Here is a 17,817-nt window from a genome sequence, read left to right as displayed (position 1 = left end):
AGATATTAGGGCATGTTCAGTTGGATTGCCTAATGGAAAATATGCATACTCTGAGAAAATTGGAACCGTGATTCTCCCTGGTGGATTGAAACTTGAAAACGTGCTTTATGTACCACAGATAACCTGTAACCTAATTTCAGTCACACAACTTATTGATGAGATGAGTTGTATTATTCAATGTACTAACAAATTATGTCTTATACAGGACCGGTCTACGAGGAGGATGATTGGAGTGGCTGAGAGACAAGGTGGACTATATATTTTCTGTGGTGTGCCGCATGTTGAAGTTATGGCTGTGCATGAAGATTCATATGAGTTGTGGCATCAGCGTATGGGACATCCTTCAGAAAAAGTTTTGCAGAAATTGCAAGGTGTGAGTAGATTAATTAAGAAGAATAATGATGCTTGTGATATTTGTCCCCGGGCAAAGCATCGTAGAAGCAGTTTTGCTAGTAGTTTGAGTAAATCGAATTGTATTTTTGATTTAGTTCATATAGATTTATGGGGTCCTTATAAGATCCATTCATCATGTGGAGCACAATATTTTCTAACAATAGTTGATGATTTTTCAAGAGGTGTTTGGATTTATTTAATTCGGAATAAAACAGAAGTTGAATCAATATTTCGTGAATTTGTTGCTCTTGTGAAGCGTCAATTTAACAAGGATATTAAAATTGTTAGAAGTGATAATGGAACGGAATTTAATGCATTACGTGGGTATTTTAAGACTAGTGGAATAGTCTTTGAGACGTCTTGTGTAGGTACTCCACAACAGAATGGAAGAGTTGAGAGAAAACATCAACATATAATGAATGTGGCACGGGCTTTGAGATTTCAAGCAAGCTTGCCGAAACGGTTTTGGGGAGAGTGTGCATTGACAGCGGCGTACTTGATCAATCGTACGCCTACACCTATCCTAAATAATAAAACACCATATGAAGTATTGTTTGGAAAACCACCTCTATATAAACAGTTGAAGGTCTTTGGATGTTTGTGTTATGTATATGATCAAAGTAGCAAAGGAGATAAGTTTGCTAGTCGAGGAAGAAGGTGTGTGTTTCTAGGATATCCATTCGGTAAGAAGGCATGGCAAGTGTACGATCTCGACACAAGAAGGTTTATAGTGTCTAGAGATGTAAAATTCTATGAGACACAATTTCCATATAAGACCGAGTTGGATGGAACTAGAACTCATATAACGACTGATGTCGTTGGCACTACACATGAGACAGATCGTGTTGGTGAAGAATGGAGTGATGATAGTGATGAAGATTCAGTAATAGCTGGCGGAGAAGAAGGTGCAGAAATACAACGACAGACAGATGCAGATGTCGTTGTACAGACTGCAGCGCCTGGTGGAAATGTTGCAGTTCAGACTGCGACATCTGCAGAAACTGCAGCAGAACAGACTGCGACATCTGCAGAAACTGCAGCAGAACAGACTGCGACATCTGCAGAAACTGCAGCAGAACAGACTGCGACATCTGTAGAAACTGCAGCAGAACAGACTGCGACATATGCTGAAGATAACGCTGTTAAGCACAAGTCTACGGCGTCAGAAATTAAGGCAGATGTAAATGGTGTTGGACAACCCACAAATACCGTTGCTGTAAACAACGATTTGGGTAAGGGCAAGCGTCAGAAGATCCCATCAAGTAGGCTGAAAGGTTTTGTGACGCACACCATTCGAGAAAATAGTCCATCTCACTCTCAATCATCACAGTCATCATCCTCAGGTACACCTTATCCTTTGACATATTATGTTAGTTGTGACAGGTTTTCTGACATGTATAAAAATTATATTGCTGCATTGTCGGCAAAGTCTGAGCCGAAAAATTTCAGAGAGGCAATGACACATCCAGGTTGGAGGAAAGCAATGGAGGAAGAAATACAGGCCTTAGAAGAACAAGGCTCATGGGATATCACCGAATTGCCACCTGGTAAGAAGGCTCTAGGAAGTAAGTGGATATATACGGAAAAATATGATGAAAATGGTACTTTGGTACGTTTAAAAGCAAGACTTGTGATTTTTGGAAATCATCAAGTTGAAGGTTTGGATTACAATGAGACGTTTGCACCAGTGGCAAAGATGACAACTGTTCGTATGTTTTTGGCTGTTGCTGCGGCTAAGCAATGGGATGTGCATCAGATGGATGTGCATAATGCATTCCTACATGGAGATTTGGAAGAGGAAGTATATATGAAAATACCACCTGGATTTGCTAAGGGTAATCCTAATATGGTGTGTAAAATGAAGAAATCATTGTATGGACTAAAACAAGCACCGCGGTGTTGGTTTGCGAAGCTGTCCACTGCATTGAAGAATTATGGGTTTCGGCAATCGTACTCAGATTATTCTCTCTTTACTATGCTAAAGGGAAAGATGCAACTTAATGTGCTGGTGTATGTTGATGATTTGATTATTGCAGGAAATGATCTGGTTGCGCTTACACAATTTAAAGCATACTTGGGTCAATGTTTTAAGATGAAAGATTTAGGAAAGTTGAAATACTTCCTAGGATTGGAAGTGGCACGTAGTAAAAAGGGTTTCTACATATGCCAAAGAAAATATGCGTTGGATATTATAATGGAAACAGGTTTATTGGGTGCGAAACCTGCAGAATTTCCTATGGAGACAAATCATCGTCTTGCCTTAGCAACAGGAGATTTTCTTAGTGATGTAGAGAAATATAGAAGATTGGTTGGGCGTTTAATGTATTTATCCGTCACCAGACCAGATCTTGCTTACTCAGTGCATATCTTATCTCAGTTTATGCAGCGACCTAGACTGGAGCATTGGGAAGCAGCACTTCGTGTGGTTAGATATTTGAAAAAGAATCCTGGACAAGGAATTCTGTTGCGCTCTGATAGTAGTTTCAAATTGAGAGGTTGGTGTGATTCGGATTGGGCAAGTTGTCCTATAACTAGACGCTCACTGACGGGTTGGTTTGTTCTTTTTGGTGATTCACCAGTATCTTGGAAGACTAAGAAGCAACAAACTGTGTCTCGTAGCTCGGCAGAAGCAGAATATCGTTCCATGGCGGCGGCTACATGTGAATTAAAATGGTTGAAACAATTACTCCGAGATTTGGGAGTTCACCATACACAAGCAATGAGTCTTCTTTGTGATAGTCAATCAGCGTTATATATTGCGAAGAACCCTGTGTTTCATGAAAGAACGAAACACATTGAAGTGGACTGTCATCTAGTCAGGGATGCGATAATAAGGAAGATTATTTCACCTTCTTATACTCCTACCACAATACAGTTGGCGGATATATTCACAAAGTCGTTGGGGAAAGCTCAGTTTCATGGTCTATTGTCCAAGATGGGCATTTGTGACCTGCATGCTCCGTCTTGAGGGGGGGTATTGAGAATATGTCTGAGACTAATTAGGAAGGTCTCAGATATACACGTCTCTTAGAACATAAACTAGGAAAGTCTGAGACTGATATGGAATGTGTTTATACTAGGAAAGTCTAGGAAAGACTTATTCTAGGAAACCGAGACTGATATGGAATGTATTTCTATTAGGACTCTATTATGTGGTCGCATATATATATATTCTTGTAATCAGTTATGAAGAGATATGAAATAATATACACAAAATTCTTAACAAAAGTTTTGTTAACGGTAAACACTTGTATGGAAACAGTATATGTCCGTATCAATCTTCATCTTATTCTTCTCCAACACATTTCCCTGACTTTGAGATGGCGTCGAACGATTGCCTGTGTTAAATAAAAGTTCGTTACTTGCCAATAGGACGCAACTCTTCGGAACTAAGAGGCAGAGGATTCTCATTATGTGTCTCTTCATAAAATGATTCCAAGTGACATTTCCTCTCAATGTTTTCCAGCAAATTATGGTGATGACACGTCGGACCAAATGTTCAAAATTTAATGTGAGAACGACACATCAGCATTAACGTTCGGCTTTATATGAAGAAGTATTGATATGTGTGTGCCAATTTCCTGAAGAAGCCAAGACCTTAGATCTATAAAAATTCGGGATTTATTAATTTGGGCAATAAATTTGTGGTTATTCGAAATTCTTGTACCCCTGTACTGTACTTATCAAACTTCAAGTCCAGAGCTGTAAAATGGGCCGGCAGAGCACAGCCCAGCCCGCGAGATCAAGTGCTTAGCATGTCGTGTTGTGCTGTGTCGGAGATTATTAAGACGTACCGCACTGTGTCGGCTGTGCTGGGTCGGACACATGTATTTTGTATTTCTTAAAATAAATAATTTTCAAATATTAACATATTATTATAAAAATAAGTCAATATAAGAACTATCTAATGTTAGAATTTGGCTACAATAACAAAGACTCTTTTGAAAAATATACCAAAAATTGGATGTATTTTGTAAAGTTTTATGCATATTATCGTCTACTTTTCTTATATTGTGTCGCGCCATGAGCTATGTTGTGCCACACCACTCATTACTTAATGTGTTGTGCCATTGTGCTTATTAGGCTAGCCCAGTCCACAAAAGTAACGTGTTGGACCGTGCCGGGCTGTGCTCAAACTTTGACGTGGGTATGCTCGTGCAGGCGTGGGTATGGTCGTGCTGACGCGGCCCAATTGACACTTCTATTCACATCTCCCGTGGTGGTAAGTTGGGTCGGCTGGAAAGACTCCATATAGTCAAACTCCTTATTTTATTAAAACAATGGTGCTCCTGATTTCCTTGATCTATATGGGTGGACACGGATATGAATCACCAAGGGTAACCTCTTGGACTGGCGGGGATTATCAGTGAAGATAAAAAGGGGAACATCTAATCATGGATCCTTAATTTGTTATGTTATGACTCTACTGTTTCTCTATCTCTATGTCCCCCAAATCAGTGATTCAATAAATAGAAAAAACGGAAAATGGATCATTTGTCAAAATATTTGTTTCGGAGGATAAATGGTGCAGTCAAGTTGGCTATTATTCCTTTGGCTTCGCCATTCAGGCCAGACGATTTTCTCAGTCAAATTGGCTTATGTTAACTGCTGTGGTCTTTCCACGGAAAAGCTTGTGTGTTTAGTATTCTGGAAAGAATTCGTTTAGCGATCGCATTGATTGCTACAATATGCACTACAAGAAAAGTTGGATTAAGCGACCAGGCATTTTTGGTTGGAAAAGCCCATATTGAGTCGTTCTATCCCTTAAAGCGACTTAATTTGGCTCTCGTTCTGGAGTTGCAAAAGGTGGGATTTCAACAAGTCTAGAGCAGCTAGGCACTCGCTCTAAGCATGTTTCAACTACTACCAGCATTTAACTAATATGATTGCTTTAATTTTATTCCAACTATTCTGAGATGAGTCGCTCCAAATATGTTTCAGCTACCATCAACGGCTAACCAATATAATTGCTTTAAATTTATTTCAACCATCCTACTGAGTAATATGTTAAGTTGACAATGGTTTAGGGAGACTCAATTGTCCAATGCTTTAAACTTATCAGAGATTAGTTTCTCTTTCTTCATCGACGGGAATGTTCTGATTGGATAAATGGTCAACGGACAGATTTTGACTCAGATGAATAAAAGTAAAATTAAAATTAATATAGGGACAAATATGAGCAAAATTTAATGCAACATTAATTTTAATTTATTATCACAAAATTCAATTTACAACATCATTTATTAGTCAATTTACAATCTCATATTTTTACAAAAATGAAATACAATCTCTGGGAAAGAAAATTAAAATCTAATGATACATGGCACCATTGAAACAACAACTTCAACCTGCACCCATCAAAGTTCTTGAATTTCACAGGACAATCTTAAATAGATCTGCAATCTAACATCCTTCGATCTGTTCTTTTAGCTCTGATTTCTAGATCATAAGAGTACTCATCCTAAATCTGGTTTCTTCCTCCCCAAAAATGTGAACTTTGGTCCTGTATATATACAAACCAGCAAATTCAAAGTGGAACTAACTACAATCAGGAATCAAACTAAAAGAAAAAAAAAAGGATAAAAACTAGATTAAGAAACAAATCAACAAAACCTGATACTTTTTACCTTCTTCAAAGTATGCGTAGGAGCAAACTTCACTTGATTTGTTTATTCCGAACCAAAGAAAAAAAAAATCTGACCCATTGAAAAAAAAAATCAAAGAATCATATTTATATATATAGATGAGTTAAGTAACTTATGGTCCAAACGACCAAAGACATATTATCAGTGTAGACAACAAAACTTTATAAAGAGAACAATAAGCTTGAAATCTTGATTAATAACAAATCTTTATGGAAAAGATGACAGATGCATCTAGATACAGATTAATACAGAGGAAGATGAATTAGAAATTCTAAACAAATAAAAATCAAATTAACAAACTCAATCATTTAATGGATAAACGAGACCAACTGAATAAGAAACCTATCAATAAAATCTGATAATTTGTGATAATTTATTTATTCAAAGATAGAAAAAAAAAATCAGACCCATTTGAGAAAATCAAAAACTCCTAATGCAACCAATTTCATATAGATTTTAATTAATTTATGGTCCAAAACGGCAAAGAGATAACTGTTCTGTTTACACATCAAAGCATGAAGCCCTGATTAGTAACAAATCTTAAAGGAAAACATGGATATGAAGAGAGAGGCATAGAGATGCAGATCAATATAGAGGAATAAGAAACGAAACCTTAATACCTAAACACTGTTATTACTACAATCAATCATTGCAGACAAAGAAATATCTTAATAACAAAATCAAAAATTTTGAATCATTCATTAGTAAATCCAACCCAATGAACAACAATTAACAAACAAATTTTATCAATTAACCCAATGAGAACAAGATCTATTGAGAATCTAAGATGGAGGAAAGAAGAAGATGAGAAAAGTAGGAGAAGGAGGCGCAGCTGCTTCTACGAGAGAGAGGAATGAAAAGAGTTCTCCAAAGGAATTAGGTTTTCCTATAAACTTTATGTGGAAAGGAAAATTACAGGCCGTTGGATGGCATAGAGAAGAAACCAAATTGATGGATGAGATTTATCTCATCTTCCACGTTTCGAAACAACGGGACATTAGTCCACTACTAATTTTTATCAAAATCCGTATGAGATTTCTTTGTAAGTTGATATCCATAGGATTATAGACTTTAGTTCTCTATTGTTTGGAACAATCTCATGTGGATCCTCATGGATTTGTGTTTCTTTTAAGTAGATTTGTGTTTCTTTCGTAAGGCATCACTTGTGGATGGTGAAGTTTCGTATTTCGGAATATTTTCATTTTTTGTAGGAATATAGAATTTTACATGAGGAACATGTTACCAAAATATTAGCTTCAAATTCATTTCCGTTTGAGCTCAGTAGAAAAAATGACGTGTTTCTTTAAAGTAGATTTGTGTTTCTTTCATAAGGCATTCATTTATGGATGGTGAAGTTTCGTATTTCGGAATATTTTAATTTTTGGTAGGAATATAGAATTTTGCATGAGGAACATGTTAACAAAAAATTAGCTTCAAATTCATTGCAGGTTGAGCTTAGTAGAAAAATGACGCTAAAATGTGAAGATTATATCGATATAACCATGTCAATGGATCCTACCCGATTTTTTAATTTGCAGTGATTCAATACATATCGTCAAGAAGTCTTTAAGTAATATCATGTTCTGGCATATTGTACACTGGTACGTTCTTACATAGTTTTCGACTTATAGTAGTCCACTCCCGACTAGGTTTCGACCTTGGAGCCACTTTCTTTTTCGAAGTCGCCGGAAAAAGGTTTCATCCGTTATATATTAATGTTATCCAATCTCTCTCGGCCTCACTCAATTTCTCTTAGATTCCCATTGGTTTAATTATAAGGTTACCGATTAATTCAAATCAAATTTCCGTCCACTTCATTTAATTTTATTTGTTACCGGTTAATCGTACCAAATTTGGTTGCCGCATTCATTTTCAATCAGATATATCGGTTTTCTTCTAATTATTCATCATTTTAACCGTATGCGCCGATTGACTATAGTCAATTGCACATGTTATCAATCAATTTTATTCAATATCACTCAATTGCTCCTGGAGTCAATGGGTTTATATGGTTAACTATTAAATCATATCGAATTTTCATTTAGTACACTTAAAAAAAAAATTATCTGTCAGTTCTACTTTATGTCGGTCGACCTCACCCACTTTCTCTTGTATTACATCGGCTTCTCATGTTATTGATAATTTTAACCGAATGTCCATACTCTTTAGTCAATTTCACCTGTTATATATTAACCTTATCCAACATCGCTCGCTCCACACGATTTTCCTTGGATTCCATGGGTATAATTGTATTATTGCCTATTAATTTCAAACGAATTTCACCCGTTATTAATCAAATTTATTCAATAGTTACTCGATTTTTCTTGGATTCCATGCGTTTATATGGTTGACTATTAAGTCAACTCAGATATCCATTTAGTTCACTTAATTTATCCGAGACCAAAAATTTCACCTTGGCCAAGCTGATTTCTATTTTTCACCGAGATGAGAACTGATGCGTTAATCGGCATAATTGACCAAGTTCCACATATTTTTTGACCGAAGGAATTATCGATATAATTTTAAATTTTCAAGGGTTCGGTAAAGCTCCGAGATCTATTTCATGTTGTAGGATAGCTTTTTGGTTTCTTTTGTTTGTTTTTTTCTTCTCATTTGAAACCAGTTAAAACAGTAGTAGCCAGAAAATGACCGAGCGGACTGGGATCGGTTTCAAACGCAACTGATCCATCAATAGTTCAGTGGCAGTTTTGAAATCGAAAACCGAGGTGTATACGGTTTGGTCAATGGTTTTTCCTAAAATCCAGACCGACATGCCATTGTGCACCCCTAATAGTAAACTAAGATAACAACCATGATCCGTATGACACTAATCTAACTAATAAGAAACTAAAATGAGATCATTATTGGTTTCAAATGCCTACTTACAAAACTGACTTCTCTTTTGAACATGTGGTGGCCGCTTAAACTTGGTTGCTCATAGAGAGGTTGTACCAACCGATTCATTTGTTAGTTGCTAGGAGTCGGTGCCTCAAAGTAAATAGCTACCTGAGCACTTTTCAAGCTGCTATAGATGACTTGAAAGAGTGATGTAGCGAGCAAACACATTCAGTCGTGGCTAGATATTAGATGCCACAGGTTTGTAGCCGCCAAACTTTATGGCAATTGCACCTTTGGATGCTTAAACCCTTAAAGTGACTAAAATTATGGGCTCTTGCTGGGATTTTGGTCGCTTAAGCCATGTTTTCTTGTAGTGATGATACTACTCGAGTTATCAAGTGGAATGTGAGGACATCTCCTTTGATCATATTTTCATACGCACAAACTTGATTAAAGGTTTGGAACTTAGTTCTAGGATTTTGAGTTTCAATCGACCCTGGTCTATTCTTGTTAGTCAGGTTTTCTTTTGCAGCTCCTAAATTCAAATAGATCTACCTCTAAAGATGGGCACATCACAAGCCTTGCTTAAATTATTTGCATAGCTTTGGCCCATAGTTCTGAGACTAGCAAAACCCAAACAGCAAGCGCTGCGCCTGTAAGAAAAGAAAATTGCTGCCACAAAAAGTGTGATAGATAAAAATCCGCACTAAGGGGGGAAATATTAGAAGATAGAAGACGTGTTCAAAAGAAGTTGATTGAACAGAAGAGATAGTCAAGAAGACCGAGTCTCCGTAAGCTATTTTGTAGCTAGTTGTTATACTTAGGTAAGCTTAAGTTACCTAGTCAAGATAAGATAGTTAAGATGTTATCTTCTAGTGTTTACTGATTCTATCATCTCTATAAATAGGATCAACATGTAAATGTAAAATTATCCCAGAATGATCAAACTCTCTGGAGATCAATAATCTAATTCACCCTACGGGGTTTCTGTCCGTGGACGTAGGCGTTAGTGCCGAACCACGTTAAGTTCTTGTGTTCTTAATTTGTCTTTGATTTAGTTTTCTGTAATCGATGATCCGTCTCGATACTCATAATTTATTATGGTATCAGAGCGGGGAGATCCGCTTAAATGCTTCCGCTTTCTATACTTTTTTGTTATCATATTGATTTTCTCATAATTATGGGGTATCATCGATTCCGCATCTACTGGCATCTTTTTTGTTTTAATTTTGATGTTTATATGGTGCTTTCTCTACTACCCAGATTTCTTAGGGTTAGTATCTTAAATCACAAGCAACTTCATAAAATCTGCTTTCCTTGTTATCAGAATGGGTATCAAGTAAAGAGGTGGTATAGTACTCACGTTTTGGCATAGAAGATTCGTGGGTTCTATAATCTTTATCATTATTGTACTGTACATCAACGTATGATTTTGAGTCTATGCAGTACATATCACTTTCAGTGATTGTCAATCTAAACGAGGTTTTATCTTGTTCTCAAAATTTGTTTGTTCATTCTCTCAAGAACATTCAAATCAATTCTGAAAATATTTTCTATTTTCGAACTTCTTGCCATTTCTGGTAATCAAAATATTTGTGGAATATATTCCATATCTTCGAAATCTATTATATTTCTAGTTTACTCAGTCAAAACCAGTAATTCCTCACTCTGAGTTGTCAAGCAGATTTTACTGACGGAAATTGATTTTATTTCCAAAATTGTTTTCGTATTCCAAATATTTGTTTCATGCGAAATTATATCGTCATTTGTCTTCGCTACAAATATTTCCCATATACGTGTGTATTTTCATGATCTATACACACCATAATTTTCGGGATCAGTTTTCTTTCACGAAAACTCTATTTCATGTTCATCTATAGCCGTGACTAATGGGAATCCATTAAGTCAGATGTGTTATGTTTGGTTATTTCTTAAATATTCTCTTTTCCTTCTTTTCTGAGAATTTATTTCCGAAAATATCTATAATTTTCGAGGATATCCTGCCAATATATGGTAGTCTCTTTTCCTTAGTTTGGTAATCTATTTTATACCAAGATTTTCTCTAGTTTCCTGATCTCATTTACAACAGTGTTTTTCATTCACGAAAACTCTCATACCCATATGTACATCTGTGTTTCTCTGTCAATTCTTATACAAAACAATTTGATCGTTTCATCCAGCCAATATTTTCAACCCTGAGGGACAAGACTTTATGTGCTACGGTTGTGAAGATATATTTGCTGCTTCTGTACCTTTGTTCAAGTGTCAATGTCCGTGATTGGTGATCGAAGTTCAACCTACATAGTTTTGGGTTACAAAATTCTATTCCAGAGATTTTTCAAGTTGTACTCTTCCTTTATCTCTGAACTTCAATCCATCTTATGCTTCAGTTTTCATGAGGTACTATGCTCTTCAGTACCTAACGGATCATATCATCTATTGGCATCCTTTTGTGTTCTCTTGAGATCTGTGAACACAGAGAGAAACAAGATGTGTTAATATGCTACAAAAAAAAAAAAATTCTTTGCCATTATTCACGGCAAGACTTGGCTTACATATCACGAACCTTTGGTTTCCTAATCATCAAATTATAATCTACTGATCATATTTTTATCAGGGATTCTTTTTATCAGTTTCAATCAATTTCTTTCGAACTTGAGTTCGAATCAATCCAACCCTATTGTAATGGGTACAATACAGTCAACTTCTTGTATTATCTACTGATGATTGATATTTGGAAAGGATTTATATCTTTCTATTCTCCAAATATAATTTGGATGTTCAGATCTTCTATTTTCAGAGGGTATCAACATCTGGGTTTACCCATCTAAATCAAATTTTTCAGCATCTTTATCAAGTTTCATCAAAGTTGCTTGTGCACGGGTCTCCATGTTCTCAAACAATCAACAGGGAATACGTTGTGCGATATTCATGTTCTGTTCTTTCAGAAACTTTCACTTTCTCTACAGGATGTGAAGTTCCAGGCAAGTCCTGTGTATCTCAACTTGGTGGTTTCTGTTTTGTACCACCATTGTTTTTATCGAGTTCTAGCTTCAACAAAATTTCTATCAAGATTTCTTGCCATTATTCCCAAGATTTCTTTTTATTTTTATCAATACCTAAATGGTATTCATGTTCTCGGTGTTGGTTTTATTCCAAGAATCGTTCATAATCATCCGTTTTGGAAGGATGTTTTTATTTTATCCAAAATCGATATAATCACTGCAAATCTTAATCAAAGGGATTGAGATATCTCTCACGTCTGTTAGGGTAAGACAAAAAAGAAAAAAAAAAAAAAGAAAAAAAAAAAAATTGTATTACCCTTCTCTGGTGCACTCAAGGCATGTGCACATAAGAAGACGGTAACAAAAGAAGACCAAGTTAGTAACAAAGTTCGGTTTACACATTTTTGCCATTGACAAAGAAGTCTTTATCTTATCTCATTCAGACATGGTACTCTTTGGGGTTTTTCAGATATCCTCACAGGTTAATTAAACCATGTATATGTCTCTCAATATCTCAGCACATCATCTGTTAACCTTGATTTCTCCGGTTTTTTGTTTCCCTATATTTACTTTGTTAAGTCTTAACAGAAATGTTTACTTTGTTAAGTCTTAACCGAAATATGGGTATGAATATGTCATTTGCATTATTGCAACACAAACGTTTTCCTTAACAAGGTTAATTCTTCTATGATTATGTGTCCTTAACAAGGTTAATTCTTCTATGATTATGTGTCGTTTTGATGCAGTTATATCCAATATCATATGTATTTTGCATATAGCAAATTCTCTTTTGCTATTTTGGTACTCCATTTTTTGTTGGATATATATATGACACGTCCAATAATTTCATATCAAATATATTTCCTTTATCATCTCTGAAAGTAGTGATCTTTTGGATTTGATTTCCAATAGTAGTTAAATTTTTTGTTTGTTCAATTTGTCAAGAACATTCGGTTGAATTTTTTTTTGGTTTCTTCTCTTTGTGAAGAACGCTCACAGTTCCGGAATACTTTATACTTTCCAAATCCATGATCAGCTATTCCATGTGCTCATATTTTTATTTTCAAGAGTTATCAACTTCAACTCTTTGTTTCTTTCCTAGCCTGCTCATGTCCCATGTGTTAGGGATTTATTCATCACAATCCATTCACAATTCCAATGGGTTTTCCTCAAAATCTTTTTCGAAACTATTTTTCATCCACGAAACCTCTCTTTGACGTCCATTTGTGTTCCTCAATATGGACGTATCTTATACTAGTTGGTTATGCCTTGTTCATTCGGCATTATCATCTGCACAATCAATATGGACGTATCTTATACTAGTTGGTTATGCCTATGTCCGCATCCGCAAATAACATCGTAATTTGAACTGCCCGCGATGAATTCAATAGCAAACTCACAGCCTAGACCAGGGCTCCATTTGGACATCCTCCTCTTATCTTCGACGTATGATCTGTAAAGGTAATTAGAATACTTCTCCTTATCTTCGTCAGAAACAAATTTATTAACCATGTCTTGACCAACAGCCACAGGACAAGACGGATTAGGACATCGCAACATCAAACACTCAGGTCCGTCATTAATCTTCAGGCTAATATACTGTGTCCAACACGATTTACAAAAGAGATAACCACAATTAGCAGCAGACATATCGTCGCGATCGAAGTCATCAAAGCAGACACTACACTTGGTTATATTCTCTGTGTTCTGAATCCGAACTACTTGCTCCACTAGCAACCCAACATCCTTGCGAACTTTTTCTTCGTTGGTAACCCATGCTTCATGTGCTTTATCAACATCCCAGTTGTAGTGTCGCAGCAAGATGGTAGCTGATACTCTTGAAATCAAAAGAGTATTAGATGCCAGTGTGATATCTTCTTGCTGCTGCCGACGTATGTCTTCCTCGATCAGAACTGTATAACGTTTCTCCCGGAGATCGTCATCGGATTTATCTGAATCACTCTCAACCCCATGATCGTCATCCTCCTCAAAACCACCAACGTCATCGTTACAATCACCTTCATCTTCAATATCATCACCTTAATCACGTTCATCAGCATCATCAAAGATCTTTACAACACCGTCAACACTCTTGAACACATCTTCTGAATCCGTTCTTCTTAATCCTTTAACCTCGTACTTATCAATATAATCACCGTCATCATTATCGAATATCTTTATAACACCGTCATCAACCTTGCACAGGTCTTCTGAACCCTTTCTTTTCAATCTTTTAACCTCGTATTCTGAATCGACTTTTCTTTTCTTTTTCTGGGCTGAATCGACTCTTTTTGATCTTTTAGGTCTAACCTCTCTCGACCTTAAGCTTTTAACGTCGTACTCATATTCTGGTAATCTTTTTAATTTTTTAACTCTAACCTCTCTTAATCCGTATTTATTCATCTTGGGAGATGTATAATTCTTCGCTGTTCCGTCAAAAGTGAATCCTAGAACATAAGTAAATAAAATTCCAGAGCGGTAGGGTACAACCATATATATATATATGGATATGCCGATTTCCTAAACTTGAACCCGCTAAAATCCGGAATGGTGTTGTTTTGGGTAATAAAATTTGGTGTTATTAAACCAAATCAAGAAATTGTATTATTATAGAATCTGTACCACGTGGCATATAAAAAAAAAGTTGTTGTCATAATATGGGTTGTGCGTCTTTACTCTTTAACGATGTTTGTACCAGTGGATTTTTTTTTCTTTTTATAGTCGTACCTATGGGAGAGAGTATGGGTAGTCTAACTTGCGAATTCAAATTGTTGGACTACCCCTCGTTTCTATGGAAATGTTTAAAGGATGCCCTACCAACTAATGCCAAATTGTTTGAAAAAGTTAAAGAAGTAACACCTTTCTGTACCATGTGCAATAATGAAATTGAAACATATGAACATCTGTTTTTCTTTTGTCCTTATGCTTAATCTGTCTGGCAATTTATTCCAAAATTTGTTATACCTAATATTGATGCTTCCGATACTATATTAGATTGCTTTAAATTTTGGTTAGCTAATGCCAATAATGATATCTCTATTGAATTCTTATTCACTACGATGTGGTTTACTTGGAAGGAAAGGTGTGATAGAATTTTTGAGCATAAAACCAAGAATGCCAAGAGCTTAGCTTTAGAAATACAAAGACACATAGATTTCTGACACACGGGAAGAAAGAAAACACCTAAGAAAACTCATGTTACGAAAACAAAACCAAATCCAACTTGGAAGGCACCATCTAAGGACACTTTAAAGATCAATGTTGATGCTACGTGGATCTCTGATTCACTACCATGTATTTATGCTTTCATCTTGAGAAATGATACAGGAGACAATGGAATAGGAAGAGCAAGACAAACACCAAGCTCAGATCCACAAGACGCAGAGGCTTTAGGCACACTTCAAGCGGCTCTTTGGGCAAAAGAAAAAGAGATTCAGAACTTCGGCATAGAGGGAGATTGTGAGAGTATATTCAACTTCATCAATGGGAAACAAGCAGAAATTTCTTGGAAAGCGAAAACTTATATTTTGGAGGCTAACAAAATAGCAAATCTTGTGACAACTTTTTGGGTTTTTACTTCATTCCTAGACTAGGTAACAAAGTAGCGGATATTTTGACCAAACATGTTAGAAATTTAAATTGATCTTGAATGGGGATTACATCCTCCCACTTGTAGTAGACAATAAATTTTAGTAGATAAATCTAATATCGGGAACCCTCGTCATCCCATATTGGATGGCTCTACTCGTCTTGTAACCTTGATTCTTTTGGAGTCTTAGTTTTTAATGTAATATCTTATTTACAAAAAAAAAAAAAAACCCTGCGAATCCAACCCAATCTACCCATAATTGTGCGGGTGGACACCCAACACATTCATGGGTGGATTGGATATGGATCCATTTTTGAAAATCCATTGGACATGATATTTGGTGGGTTCAAAATTTTATTGAACGACGCAAGTATGATGGTAAATTTATTAATTTATACTTTGTAGTGTATCTACTTCGTATTCCTCATGTGTAAAAATCTTAGTTCAACATGATGCTCGTCAATCGCGGATAGGGAATATAAGAATATTTATCCAAAGATGATTTTTAGTTATGATGTTAAAATTCATTAATGAAATAAAAAATTTATTAGCTTAACTTTTTTAATACAAAATAGTGGATTCATCCGCATCCAATCTATCCACCCGCGCATTCACAGATATTAAACCCGTGGGTTATGGATTGGACGTGGATGAAAACGTAGCACCCGTCATTTAGATGGGTCGGGTGCTGACGACACCAAATCCACGTATTTTACTCGTTTCTCATCCTTAGTTGGACCTTAAATCATGATTAATTTCGCACATTCACACGCAATTAGGGTCATGTCTGAAATTTGGAAGGTTGTTTTGAGGCATACTCGAAACATTGGAGCTAGCACTGACACAAACACGAACAAATTTTCAAATATTAAGGCGCCAATACATTATAAAATTAATGGTATTTCTCATTAAAATGTATATACTATGAATGTAATTTCTCAACAATTTGAGGGGCGCATTCAAGACTTACTCGAACTATGACTCAACAGAAAATGAGATCTTTAGTTTCGGCTCATAGGAATAGGTGAAGGCAAAGAGAGATTTTCGTCATTTGTGAGTTATTCATGTTCAAGCAAGTTTCAACAATATCATTGTAACGGTTACAGATGCACGGGGTCGGGTGGTTTCTTGGTCCTCCGCCAGTACTTGTGGGTAAACCAGATAATTCTTTGAGTGAAATAATATATCTCATAAATTAGCAGTAGAAAGGTTAAGACTCATTCCCTATGTATAAGAGTTAAGCAAGAAAAAAAAAGAAAAAAAAAGAAAAGAAATTACCCCAAGGTAGGTTGATTGAGCTGACATTCGTTAGTTCGTTTATTCTTTTCAAAGAATCCCCGTTTCAGAATCGTACGTGAGATTTTCATCTCATACGGCTCGTCTCGCTAAAAAGTTATTCTATGTATCAATCCTTACATCTCCTACAATCGGTGGGGTGACTGCAAGTTCTAACAAATCACGGACAAACTCGTATAAGAATATATACGGATAAAACAATACATATACAAAAAAATTCAGTCTCTTTCAATAGATGATTATATTAAATTGGGTGTACATATACATGTGAAGTCATCAAAGCGGCTAAATACAGGATGCGAGCCTGCCGCGGACAGGTGATCATCTTAGGGGAAACCCTGCTACCAGCTTTGGAGGCATACAAGATGATTATCCTCACTAGCGTAGAGATAAGGTGTGTTGTAAGAGTAGTTCAATCACTTAGATATTTTTGACTAATTTGGTTATTTACTATTTTTTTGTTTTTACTTAACTTTAAAAAAAAAAATTCTTTCTTGATTTTCTTCCTTTTAGGCTTTACTACCTAATGATTAAGGGCGAGCAAAAATGCGAAATTTGAGGTTTTTAACCAAACCAATCTACATTTTAGCAGGCAGACACCCAATCTGTTTCTTAACGGGTTGGACGCATGTGAATTTTTGAAACTGGTCGTTTTACGAGTTGACGTCTTCCACTCGTCGGACGCATGATCCTAAAGGTAATGTTAATATTATATATATATACACAAAAGTTAATGTAAATAAATCCTAGATAATATTTATCGTTTTCTATTGAGAAGCGTTAAAGATCCTCAGTGATATTCCAATATTATCAATTTTGGAACAAATCAGAGGCCTTCATATAATATTATAATTTTGGTTGTTGGAAAGATATTGTGTTAATCTTGTTATGTTAGGTACTTATATTTTAGTAATCTAAGTTTTTAAAAACTAAGTTATTACTCATGTTCAAAATTTATCCGTTTACGCTTAGAATTTTTTAGATCCGCAAATCCATCTGTATCCAATGCGCTCTTCTGCTCAACCGCGGGTGTTATATCCGACGGATAATA

The 17,817-nt window shown here is 35.8% G+C and overlaps 1 long non-coding RNA gene and 1 pseudogene across 1 annotated transcript; both read right to left on the bottom strand.

The window, feature by feature from the left end:
* The window catches only part of LOC113342849, a 29,527-nt pseudogene extending 15,153 nt beyond the window's left edge, over positions 1-14,374 (bottom strand).
* LOC113342869 lies at positions 5,579-6,874 on the bottom strand. The gene is made up of 2 exons (XR_003356890.1): positions 6,021-6,874; positions 5,579-5,896 (listed from the first exon to the last, which is right to left on the bottom strand). It is a non-coding gene; the product is annotated as an uncharacterized LOC113342869 (long non-coding RNA).
* Positions 14,375-17,817: the final 3,443 nt, after the last annotated feature.

The sequence above is a fragment of the Papaver somniferum genome, unplaced genomic scaffold, assembly GCF_003573695.1.
Source record: "Papaver somniferum cultivar HN1 unplaced genomic scaffold, ASM357369v1 unplaced-scaffold_48, whole genome shotgun sequence".
NCBI lineage: Eukaryota > Viridiplantae > Streptophyta > Magnoliopsida > Ranunculales > Papaveraceae > Papaver > Papaver somniferum.
Note: the sequence above shows the minus strand (reverse complement) of the source record. Positions and strands in the feature narration are given on the sequence as shown.